The sequence below is a fragment of the Chrysochloris asiatica genome, unplaced genomic scaffold (assembly GCF_000296735.1).
Source record: "Chrysochloris asiatica unplaced genomic scaffold, ChrAsi1.0 scaffold00142, whole genome shotgun sequence".
Taxonomy (NCBI): Eukaryota; Metazoa; Chordata; class Mammalia; order Afrosoricida; family Chrysochloridae; genus Chrysochloris; species Chrysochloris asiatica.
In genome coordinates, this window is record NW_006408660.1 from 3,897,548 (window position 1) to 3,908,301 (window position 10,754).

Here is a 10,754-nt window from a genome sequence, read left to right on the forward strand (position 1 = left end):
TTGCTTCTGCCACAGATTCCCCAGCTGTGAGCCTTTCAACCTTCTAAGTATTCCTTTATATGTGGTTCAGAGTTCTGGGACCAGCCCCTGAGCCTGCTTGGTTGGATATTCTGTGTTGTTGTTGGCGGAGCTCTCTGCTATACGTCCACCTGATCCGCCGTCTTGTTTGTTCTCCCCTGTATAGCTTTTATGAAGAATATTTTTAAAGGGTACATAACAGTCCAGGTGTGGTGCTGTAGGAAAAGCACTGGACTGCAAAGTCTGTTTGAACTGCAAGGTCAGCGGTTCAAACTCACCACCTAGTCTTCAGAAACCTTATACAGAGTTGCTGTGATTTGGAACAGACTTGATGGCACTTAACAACAGCAATAGTCCAGCAGGCAGTCAGATCTTGATTCAGGTAACTATTTCCCCCATTTGGTGGGCACTTTAGGCTGATACCAGCTTTTCTTTTATGTCTTTAATGAACACTTTTTTTTGTTCATGGATCTTTCTGCATTTTGATTTCCTTGTGTTTATGACTCTTTAATGGCTCTCTATCTGTATTCTTTGGGCAAACATAGAAACATGGCCCAGAAACTTGCTGGATGGCTTCGAGAATTCTACCTAGAAGTGAAACTTACTTTACACTGCATAATTTGAGTTGTCAGAGGAGGAGTACTGGTGGTGCAGTTGTTAAGCACTCAATTATTGCTAAACAAAATGTTGGCGCTTTGAACCCACCAGCCATTTGAACCTATCAGCTGCTCCTTGGGAGAAAGACTTAGCTTCCATAAATATTATAGCCTTGGGATCTCTACTTTGTCCTATAGGATCACGATGAGCAGAATCATCTCACAGCAGTGGGTGAGTGGGTACGTCAAGAGGGTGGTGAGTCACTAGGTTAAGTGAGTTTCCGTTTGATTCTGTATCATAACCCTCACGTACCTGCAGTCTCATGTTGTTGTTGATGGCTGTGAGTTGGTTCAGACTTATAGCGACCTGTATGGGGTTTCAAGGCTATAAATCTTTGTGGGACCAGAAAGCCTCATCTTTCTATGGAAGAGCTATTGGTAGATTCGAACTACTGACCTTGCAGTTAGGCATAGCCTAATTTTCATTCCATTCTTTTACCTGTCTGGCTAATAGCATGGAGAACAACAATAGTTATTAAGTGCTTTTCCTTAACATTTCTATCAGTGAGGCTAGGTTGTTGTTGTCAGGTGCCATCAAGTCAGAACTGACTCATAGCGACCCCATGCACAGCAGAACAAAACAATGTCCGATCCTGGGCCAACCTCACTACCGCTGCCACACTTGAGTCCATCAATGATGCCACCTGGCCAATCCATCTCGCTAGGGGTCTCCCTCTTTTTCTCTGACACTCCACCTTACACAGCATGATGTCCTTCTCCAGCGACTGTTCTCTCTGGACAATGTGTCCAAAGTATGAGAGACGAAGCCTAGCCATCTTGGCCTCCAAGGAGCACTCTGGCTGCACTTCTTCCAAAACAGATCTATTGGTTCTTTTGGCAGTCCATGGCACTATCAGTATTCTCCTCCAATGCCACAACTCAAAGGCATCAATTCTTCTACGATCTTCCTTATTCACTGTCCAGCTTTCGCTGGTTAGGGGTATAATAAGAAAATACCAAAATCATTAGAGCTCAATCAAGATGTTGCTGTTGTTGTTGTCAGATGCTGTTGAGTTGGTTCTGACTCATAGCAATCCTCTGCACAACAGAACAAAACACTGCCTGGTCCTGCCCCATCCTCACAATTGTTATATTTAAGACCATTGCTGCTGCCACTGTGTCAATCCTTATTGGGAATCTTTCTCTTTTTCTCTGATCCTCTCCTTTGCCAAGCATGATGTCCTTCTCCAGAGATTGGTCCCTCCTCTGGATGGACTTGCGCCTCCCGGCTCCAGTTTAGCAGCCAAGTAAGGCTAACCATTTCATCAAAGAAGTCCATGGGTTTTCCCATCTTTGAGGCTCAACTGACATCTTTGGCCTCAGTTAAGAGAAAGAACCTGATTGGCCCAGACAGGGTCACATGTCCATCTGTGATCCAATGGACTGTGAATGCTGGTGATGTGATTCCAATATGATGCTCCAGGGTCCACAGGGACAGACCTGGCACCCCAAAGGTATCAATCTTGGATGTGTTGTTTAGCAATCCAAGAATATAATTTTTTCTAATGGTGACTTATCTTTGGTTCCCACAAAGAACTCAAGTAATTGTTACTAATGCTAGAACTTGTAATTTGCTACTTCCCATTTTATGTGAAGTGGCTCACCCAGGAAGGAATAAATGAAACAGAGATGCCCAGAGGGACCAGTTATTATTCAAGACTTGGAGGTGTGTGTGTACGGATGGTGGTGATCATGCATTTCAGCCAAGTTTTATTGGATGATTCTCCACATTGTTAAGTGCCATCTAGTTAATTCTGACTCATTGAGACCCAGTATAGGGTTTCTGAGGAGGAGATGGTGGGTTTGAATCGCCAGCCTTGCACTGGATAAGTCCAGTACGTATCCTACAGCGCCACACCAGGACTAGGTTTTCTACATAGTGTTATTCATTAAGAAATAACTTCCAGGTGTATGTCTGAACACACTCATCTCTTCTTATTGAACCTCATTTCTCTAAGTTCTCATACTTAGTCCAAATGGTGGTAATGTGGCAGGAGTTCACTTTTGAGGCAAAATAAATGTTTTAGAGAGCGGACACATGTTGAAATCTAATTTTGGCCTTCAATAAGGTGGAGTTGCTTTGATTGGAGAGGGTTAGGGAACTCAGTACTCCACTTTCTCAGGCTCTGTTCCCTTCATCCTTGGAATGATAGCAAATATTTATTTATTAGCTGCTGAGGTACTGGCGACATAGTAATGAACAAGATAAAATTCCAGCCCGCATGGAACTATTATTCCTTTGGAGGAGATAGATAATAAACAAGCTAGCCAATAAGTAACATGAAGGTCGGGTTACTGCAGCAGCATCTTCTGTGTTGTAATGACATGTTTAATACAGGACAGTCTGACCTCTTATTCCAGCTCAATAATTTTATTTTCTCTAATAACATGGCCTCTATAATGTTGAGTTATGATATTCAGAAATGTTTTTGAAGACTGCCTTGTTTATAATAAAGTATAAAAAGAAGTAGAAAAATATAAAATAAAATGTTAATAGCTACTATCCCATAGCTGTTGAATTAGAATGACAAGGATTCTGCACCACGCCCATTTTGTTTGTTTCTTTATTTTCTAAATTTATGCTATGACTACATTCTTTCCATAATAAAAATGTTTGTGTTAAATAAAGAAGAAGGAAGAAAAATAAGTAAATGAGATAATTGCAGGTTGTGGTAAATTCTCTGAAAGCGAATACAAACCAAGGAAAGGGTACAGAGAACCCAGAGGGGAATGTGTTTCTAAAACACCCTAAATGTTCAGCAACAGATGAATGGATAAAGAAAATGTAGTACATACAAACAATGGAATACTATTCAGCCATAAAGAGAAATGAAGCTCTGATACTTGCTTGAAAACATCATGCTGAGTGAATTAAGTCAGTTACAAAAGGACAGATCTTGGATGATTCCTTTTATATGAAGGAACTCTGGTAGTATAATGGGTTATGTGCTGGGCTGCTATACCAAAAACTCAACAGTTCAAATCCACCAGCAACTCTGTGAGACAAAGATGAGACTTCTACTTCTGTAAAGATTTATAACCTTGGAAACCCTACACAGGGTCTCTATGAGTCAGAACTGATTCCATGATACACCACCACCACCACCACCACCACCACCACCACTTACATGAAATAACTAGAATAGGCAAGTGTATAGAAAGCAAAGTTTATTAGTGGTCACAAGGCGCAGGTGGGAAGGAAGCAGGGAAGGTGTTCATTGCTTAGGAGAGACTGAGTTTCCTTTGAGGTTGTTGGAAAAATTTGGAGATGGATAATGTTGATAGAAGCACAACATAATGAACACAGTTACTGTCAGTGAATTTTACATGTGAAGAATGGTGACATGGCAAATGCTTTTGAAACAATTCGAAGTTTTTTTAAAAAGGGCAAAAAGAGTCTCTTGAAAAGGCATTTGAGAAAAGGCCTGAATGCGATGAGGGAGTTAGTTATGGGCAGACTTGTGTGCACAATGTTCAGATAGAGGAAGTGACAAGGGCAAAATCAATGGGATTGGAATGAGCTTTATGAGGGGGTGTCAGAAGTTTCCATTATCATTTTTTTTAATATAACAAGGTGGATTTTATTTGCAAAACAATGCAAACACCATTTGCAGTTAGGAAATATTTCCAATTTTTATTAATAATATTGGTAATCAAAGTTGCAAAGGAAGATTTACGGAGCCACATATCAAGAACAGAATAAGATGGAAATGAAATATTGTAAAGTCATCTGCAAGAGTTTCCAAGGAATACACACTAGGCTAGAAATCTAGGGTTAAACTGTGGTTCCATAACAGGTTATATTCATTCCTGCATTTTCTCAATAATTTCTTTCTTATATTTGCCTTTCTGTTTTCCAACCTGTCGAGATTTGGCTTTGCTTTCAAGAAATTTTTTTCCAGTCTTTGTCCAATTTGAGTCTGGTAATAACCACCTTGCTCTGGTGAATGCCCACCATGGACAGTTGTCCCATTAGCCTTCTCATGCTGCACCCTCTTGATGTAGATGACATACTTCTTTCTGTACACCTGGACTACCTTGCCAATCTGCTGACCTTTGTAGTGTCCTTGAACCACCTGGTCCTCATCATCCTTGCGGATGGGCATGGAGCGCACACTGTACTTTTGCCTCAGCTCCTTGGTCAGCGGGGATGACATGATCTTCCTGCAAACATGCGAGGGAGCATTGAAGTGGAGTTTACAGTTCTTGCTGCGGTCCGAGGTCACGAAAGGGTTGAACTTCATGGTGACAGTCCGGCGGCCTCGGAAGCTCGGCGCACAAGGGCGGAAGTCTCCATTATCTTTTCATTACATTTTTGCATAGAATTTTTGAAGTCCCCTCACATGTGTTCCAAGATCAAGTAGGTGAATGAAGCTAGTGATTTGGAGAGGAGGTGGTCAGAGAGGTAGGTAAGGGCCAGGTTATATAGAGTTTTGCCTATGACCTTGTACAAGATCTTGTATGTGGTAGGGTGTTCAAATTTTATTTTAAGTGTAATGGCAGTTACCCCTCATTTAATCCTCATGAGGAAGGTCCCCATTTTACTGCTGGAGAAATTGAGGCTTTGAGAGATGAAAGTGTTTACCACTTGTAAATTGGACAGAGAGAATTTGAACCCAGACAGGATGATTTCAGAGTCCTACTGCTTACTACTACACAATACTATCTCCAAGATATTTTAGGAGGCCTGGAATAGTACTGAGGATTAATGTGCCTGACTGCAAAGTTGTTTGAACTGCAGTGTTGGCAGTTCAAGCTCACCAGCTGCTCCTCAGAAACCCTATACAGGGTTGCTATGGGTCAGAACCGACTTGACGGCACTTCACAACAACAACAACACAGCATCAAATTCCACCCAGCACATCCTTCCTGAATTGGCAACAAAGTGTAGTGTGAAGTTGTTTCAGCCACTTGTTATCCATATTTCCCTGGGTTAAGAGTTTGCATTTCTGAGCTATATAAAACAGGAGGGCTGTCTTCCCTGTCTAGCTCATCTCATTATTGTTGTTCTATGCCAATGCCTTCAGTGCACCTTGGGCTTCTTCCGTCAGTACAGTTGACTCTTTTTTCTTTTTTTTTTTTTTTAATGTTTTATTGTAAATTATGTGATAGTTTACATGGGAGAACATTAATTTTATATTCATCCTATTGTATATCGTTTCATTGGCATGCTTACAATCCCTTCCATGCATTATCAACCAACCAAAGGATATACCCTACAAGCCTGACCCCTGGTCATCAGCACGTAGCCCCTCACCCTCTCTGGGTCTAAAGTCCCCAGCTGCTCCATCTCTCCACCTCATCATCTCTGCTTCCATCTCAGACATCACTGCTTCTCTGGTTAGGGTCCCGCTCTCCACTCTTCTCCCTTGATGGTCCCAGGGACCTCCGCTCCTAGACTGCAAAGTTAATCACTCCCCTCCTTGTTACAAAATGTCTACCTTTATATTTCCAACCCTTACAATCAGTCCTGATAACAATTATTCATTATTGTATCACAAGAAACCTATCCACATTTCCTTTCATCAGCCCCGCCTAGAGAGATTGTATACTACTCAGTGGAGATTCTACCTTCCTCCATGCCGTCTGGATCTAGGTTCCCTCTTGAAAACTTGTAAGCCAGTCACTTCTTGCCTTTGTAGCCCCCTCATTTTGGGTAGCCAATGTCCCAAGTTGCCCATCCCTGTCTACTCTGTATATGGAGGGGGTGGGAATGATCCTTGCTGTAAAGATTTGTTCCCTCTTTTGCATATGCTATCTCTTGAAATGGCTGAACACTGTCCATTTCTTTCAGATTCAATCTCTATTTCATTTGAGAAAACAACAACAGTGACATCTTATAAATTCTGGAAATCTAAAACTTCATTCAACCCATTCTTTGATGGAAGAGGAACTCAATCTGAAATAATAAAAGATCTAAACATGGTAATAATATTATTGATTTGTACTTTTAGGATCTAGCTAGTGCATCATGCAAGGCAAATTTATAGTCATAATACTTAAGGTTACATCTAAGGATGACAGTACAGTAAAGTGAAGACCATGAGCTTTGGAGTCAGACTTAGGCTGAAATCTGAGTTCTGTCACTTCTGAGCTGTGCAATCAGAGATAAATGACTTAACGTCTTTGAGCCTTAGTCCCAACACTTGTAAAATGGCTGGCAATGGTAGCATTTGCCTCACAGGATTTTTGTATTTGCTGTCCCTCTGCCTGGGATGTTTGTCTTCCAGATCCTTGCATGGGTGGTTTTCTTATTTAATTTTGATTTTTGCACAAATGCAGCATTGCAGAGACTTTGGTTCCCTTCTGATTTATTTTTTCTTTGTTTCATTTATTAATTCTTGGCTTTATATTGTATACTTATTTTTACCTGTTTTCTTCTATCTAAGGCCACCCATATGCTGGCAGAGTTTTTCTGCTCTGGCCACTGCTGAATGACTGGGATCTAGCATAGTCTCTGGTACCTAGTAGTAGGTAATGTGTACATGTTGAATGAATGTGTGGTGTGTGACAAGGCTGGGCAGAAGACAAAGACGGTGGATGTAAGGACCTTAGTAGAGAACCTTGCTGAATATTGGAGGTATTTTCTTCCTTCAGATCATTGTTTCTTCAAATCATTATTTTAGTCTTGTGCTCTGGTTACAAGGCATTCCCTTCCCAAATCTAGATTGTTATCTTCTTGAGGGTAGGGATGGTGTCTTTCATGCTTCCATAGCCCCAGCCACTCTCCCTCAGCCTAATGTCAGGTGATCAAGGTGGCTGAGTCAGAGTTTTCGTTGAGAGGCCTGAGCTGGATAGATGTCTGATGCCAGGTTTCTAGGACTTCTGCCATGCCTTTTTATTGCTAGGCACAAAGAAGGTGCGTGATAAATATTTGTTGAACAAATGAACAAATGAAAAAGATCCTTTTACATACACCATTAAAAGCAGCAGACTGTGTAAATGTTGGTAAAGTTGGATTCTGGGAGAAACTTGATGTATTATTTAGAGCTCATAGAGACCTCCTGCCTCAGTCTTTCTCTCTCCCCACCTTTCCCAGCTTCTGCACTGTGCCTTGTCAGAGGCTTGGTTGAACTCCTTTACTACCCTGTGAGGTCTGTGATTATAGCTGTGAATCTACACCCCTTGGTGTCCCCAAGAAGCTGTGGGACTTGGATAGACAGACACGTAATTGACGATGACACTGAAGTGTGGTAAGTTCTTAGAAGAGTGGTGCAGGCTGCAGAAGAATTCAGCTACATTCCCTGGTTGGTGCAAACAGTCAATAGGCTTGGCTGCTACCCAAAATGTTAGAGGTTTGAGTCCAGCTGAGGACCTCAGAAGAAAGGCCTGGTGATTTGATTGTGAACATCAGCCACTGAAAACCCTGTGGAGCATGGTTCTACTCTGACATACCTGGGATCACTATGAGATGGAGTTGACAGAAACATTTAAAGCAAATAATTCAGCCAGGGCAATCTGGGAAGGCCATTTCCCCAGCTTTTCCTAATTTTACCATTTTTCACAAACACACAATAATTATTGCTACCAAGGAATGAACATCAATACAATATTGTTAAGTAATCTGCAGATTTACATATTGCCTTCTCTTACAGAGTTTACAACTTAGGCAAAATGTCTGCTTTGTAGTCAAGCCTTTCTTACATCCACCATCTTAGATAATTTTCACTCTCCATGCTTCTTAGTCCTGTTTTACAGATGGAAAAAAATCAAAGCTCAGAGAGGTTAAGTAACTTGCACAATATCACCAAGTTTATAAATGCTTAAGCTGGAATTCAAACCCAGAAAATGTCACTGTAAGTTCAAGAGTCTAGAGGCTGACTTTCTGGTCCCTTTTTAATTCATTGTACCATCTCCCTATTGCTGGGCAGCAAAGGCATTCTGGTTTCCATCTGTGATAAATACCACTGCGATGAACATCTCTGTGCCTGCCTTTATTATTCCTCTACAGGGAGGAATCTTGAGGTGAGAAGAGGGTGCCTGCTGCTTACACCTTTGAGGTTTCTGTTTCTTGTCCCCGTGGACATTGATTACCCTCTCTAGCTGCTCAAAGCTGCTAGGCCCCTCTGGTAAGAAGGGAAATGATCATGTTGGTGCCTTAAACTTGCTGAGTCTCAGTTTCCTCAGGTGTAAAGACACTGGCATTAGATTAGAGTACTGCTCACAACTGGATGGGTAGGGCTACTGGATGAATTTGGGCAGCAGCTATGAGGGGGCCTCAAAAAAGTTGTGGAAAGATTCTGATATCTTTCCATTCCATTTTTCAATGAATGTTTTGAAGTCCCCTTGTATGTTTTGTTCAACCCACAGAGTATTTTTAAATGGTGGTGGTGGTGGTAGTGTGCCGTGGAGTCGGTTCTGATTCATAGCGACACGGTACAGGCTGTGAATCTTTACAGGAGCAGAAAGCTTAGTTCTCCCATGGAATCGCTAGTGGTTTCAAACTGCTGACCTTGAGGTTAGCAGCCTGATTTGTAACCTCTATGCTGACCTAATTCTCATCTTTAAAAGTCACATTACATTTAAATTTCCAATTCTCTTAGAAATTAGGAACTCCCAGCAGCTATAATGAGTTGGTGGTGAGGTGTAGCTGCCCCTTATAATGGGCATGTGACTCCTTGTTTGTCTTGTTTGCCCCAGTCATGAGGGACCGCTTTGAGTGGTCCCTGTAGGCACTGGAGTTTGAGACCTCTGGCAAGTTTGATCTGATTTGTACTAAAACTTGGTGCCATTTAGGAACAGACTATGATGTGCTGAACTTTATTTCCCCACTCTCAGAACAGGACTCAATAAATAAATCCTGGGACGTGTGCCACATCAGTCTGTTTTTACAGGTGTTGTGGGAATTGTGTGGTTGCATTCTGGTGTTTCGCATTGTTTTCAGTGATTTGTACTTAGAAATGAAATCACTGCTTGGATGTTGCCAGGCTGCAGGGAGAGATAATTTGACAGCTCTCTTATCCTGGTGGCGAAAACTCAGGTCTGTAATGTACTGGCATTTGCTGCTTATATTTGTGGGTTTATGGGTATGTCTGCTACATTCTAAAGTATTAATTCACGAGCCCTTCCTGACACATATTGTAATTGCAACGATATCCTTATTTGTGTGTGTCACCCTGGTAGCAGAGACAGCAATGACTGTCAAATAGCCCTTGTGTTCCTCAACATTCCCAGCGCCCTTACAGTGAAAGTGGGGCCATGTGACTACTTCCGGCCAATGGTTGTGAGTAGAAAGTGTGTGTAATTTCCAGGACTTTTTCTGTTGTGTGGGGTGTGAAGGCCACATCATGCTGAAGATGTGGAATCAGAGTAGCATTTTGGCCTGGATTTCCAAATTACCTAAAGCCAAAGCAGACTCTGTGTGAAGGAGGAATAAACATTTGTCCTGTTAAGCTACAGAGATTTAGGCGTGTTTGTTACCACAACATGCATTACCTCACCTGACCAATACATTCTCTATAAGAATAGATGAGAAGGACTACACCTTCATATCCAGAATCACTTTTGACAGATAGCCAGTGCTTAATGATATCCTTATTTGTGTGTGTGTAACCCCTGCAACAAAGACAGCAAAACACTGCTCAGTCTTGTACCACCTGCACAGTCATTGCTAAATTTAAGTCCATTGTTGCAGTTATTGTGTCATTCCATCTCATTGAGAGTCTTCCTCTTTGTCACTGCCCTCCTACTTTACCTAGCATGATGTTCTTCTCTACAGACTGGTCCCTTCTGATGACAAGTTCAAGGTACATGAAGCCAAATCTTACCATCTACACTTCTAAGGAACATTCTAGATGTACTTTTTCAAAGACAGATTTGTTTGTTCTTCTGGCAGTCCATGGTATATTTAATATTCTTTGTCAACACCATAATTCAAAGGTATCAGTTTTTTTGGTTTTCCTCAATTTATTTTCCAGCTTTTTCATGCATATGAGGTGATTGAAAATACCATTGCTTGGGTCAGGTGTACCTTGTTGTTGTTGTTAAGTGCCATCAAGTTGGTTCTGACCCATAGCGACCCTGTACAGGGTTTCTGAGGGTGTCAATCTTTACGGGAGTAGAAAGCCTGATCTTTCTCCC

At 41.6% G+C, this 10,754-nt stretch overlaps 1 pseudogene; it reads right to left on the reverse strand.

The window, feature by feature from the left end:
• Window positions 1-4,478: 4,478 nt before the first annotated feature.
• Window positions 4,479-4,918, reverse strand: LOC102813087 (annotated as a pseudogene).
• Window positions 4,919-10,754: the final 5,836 nt, after the last annotated feature.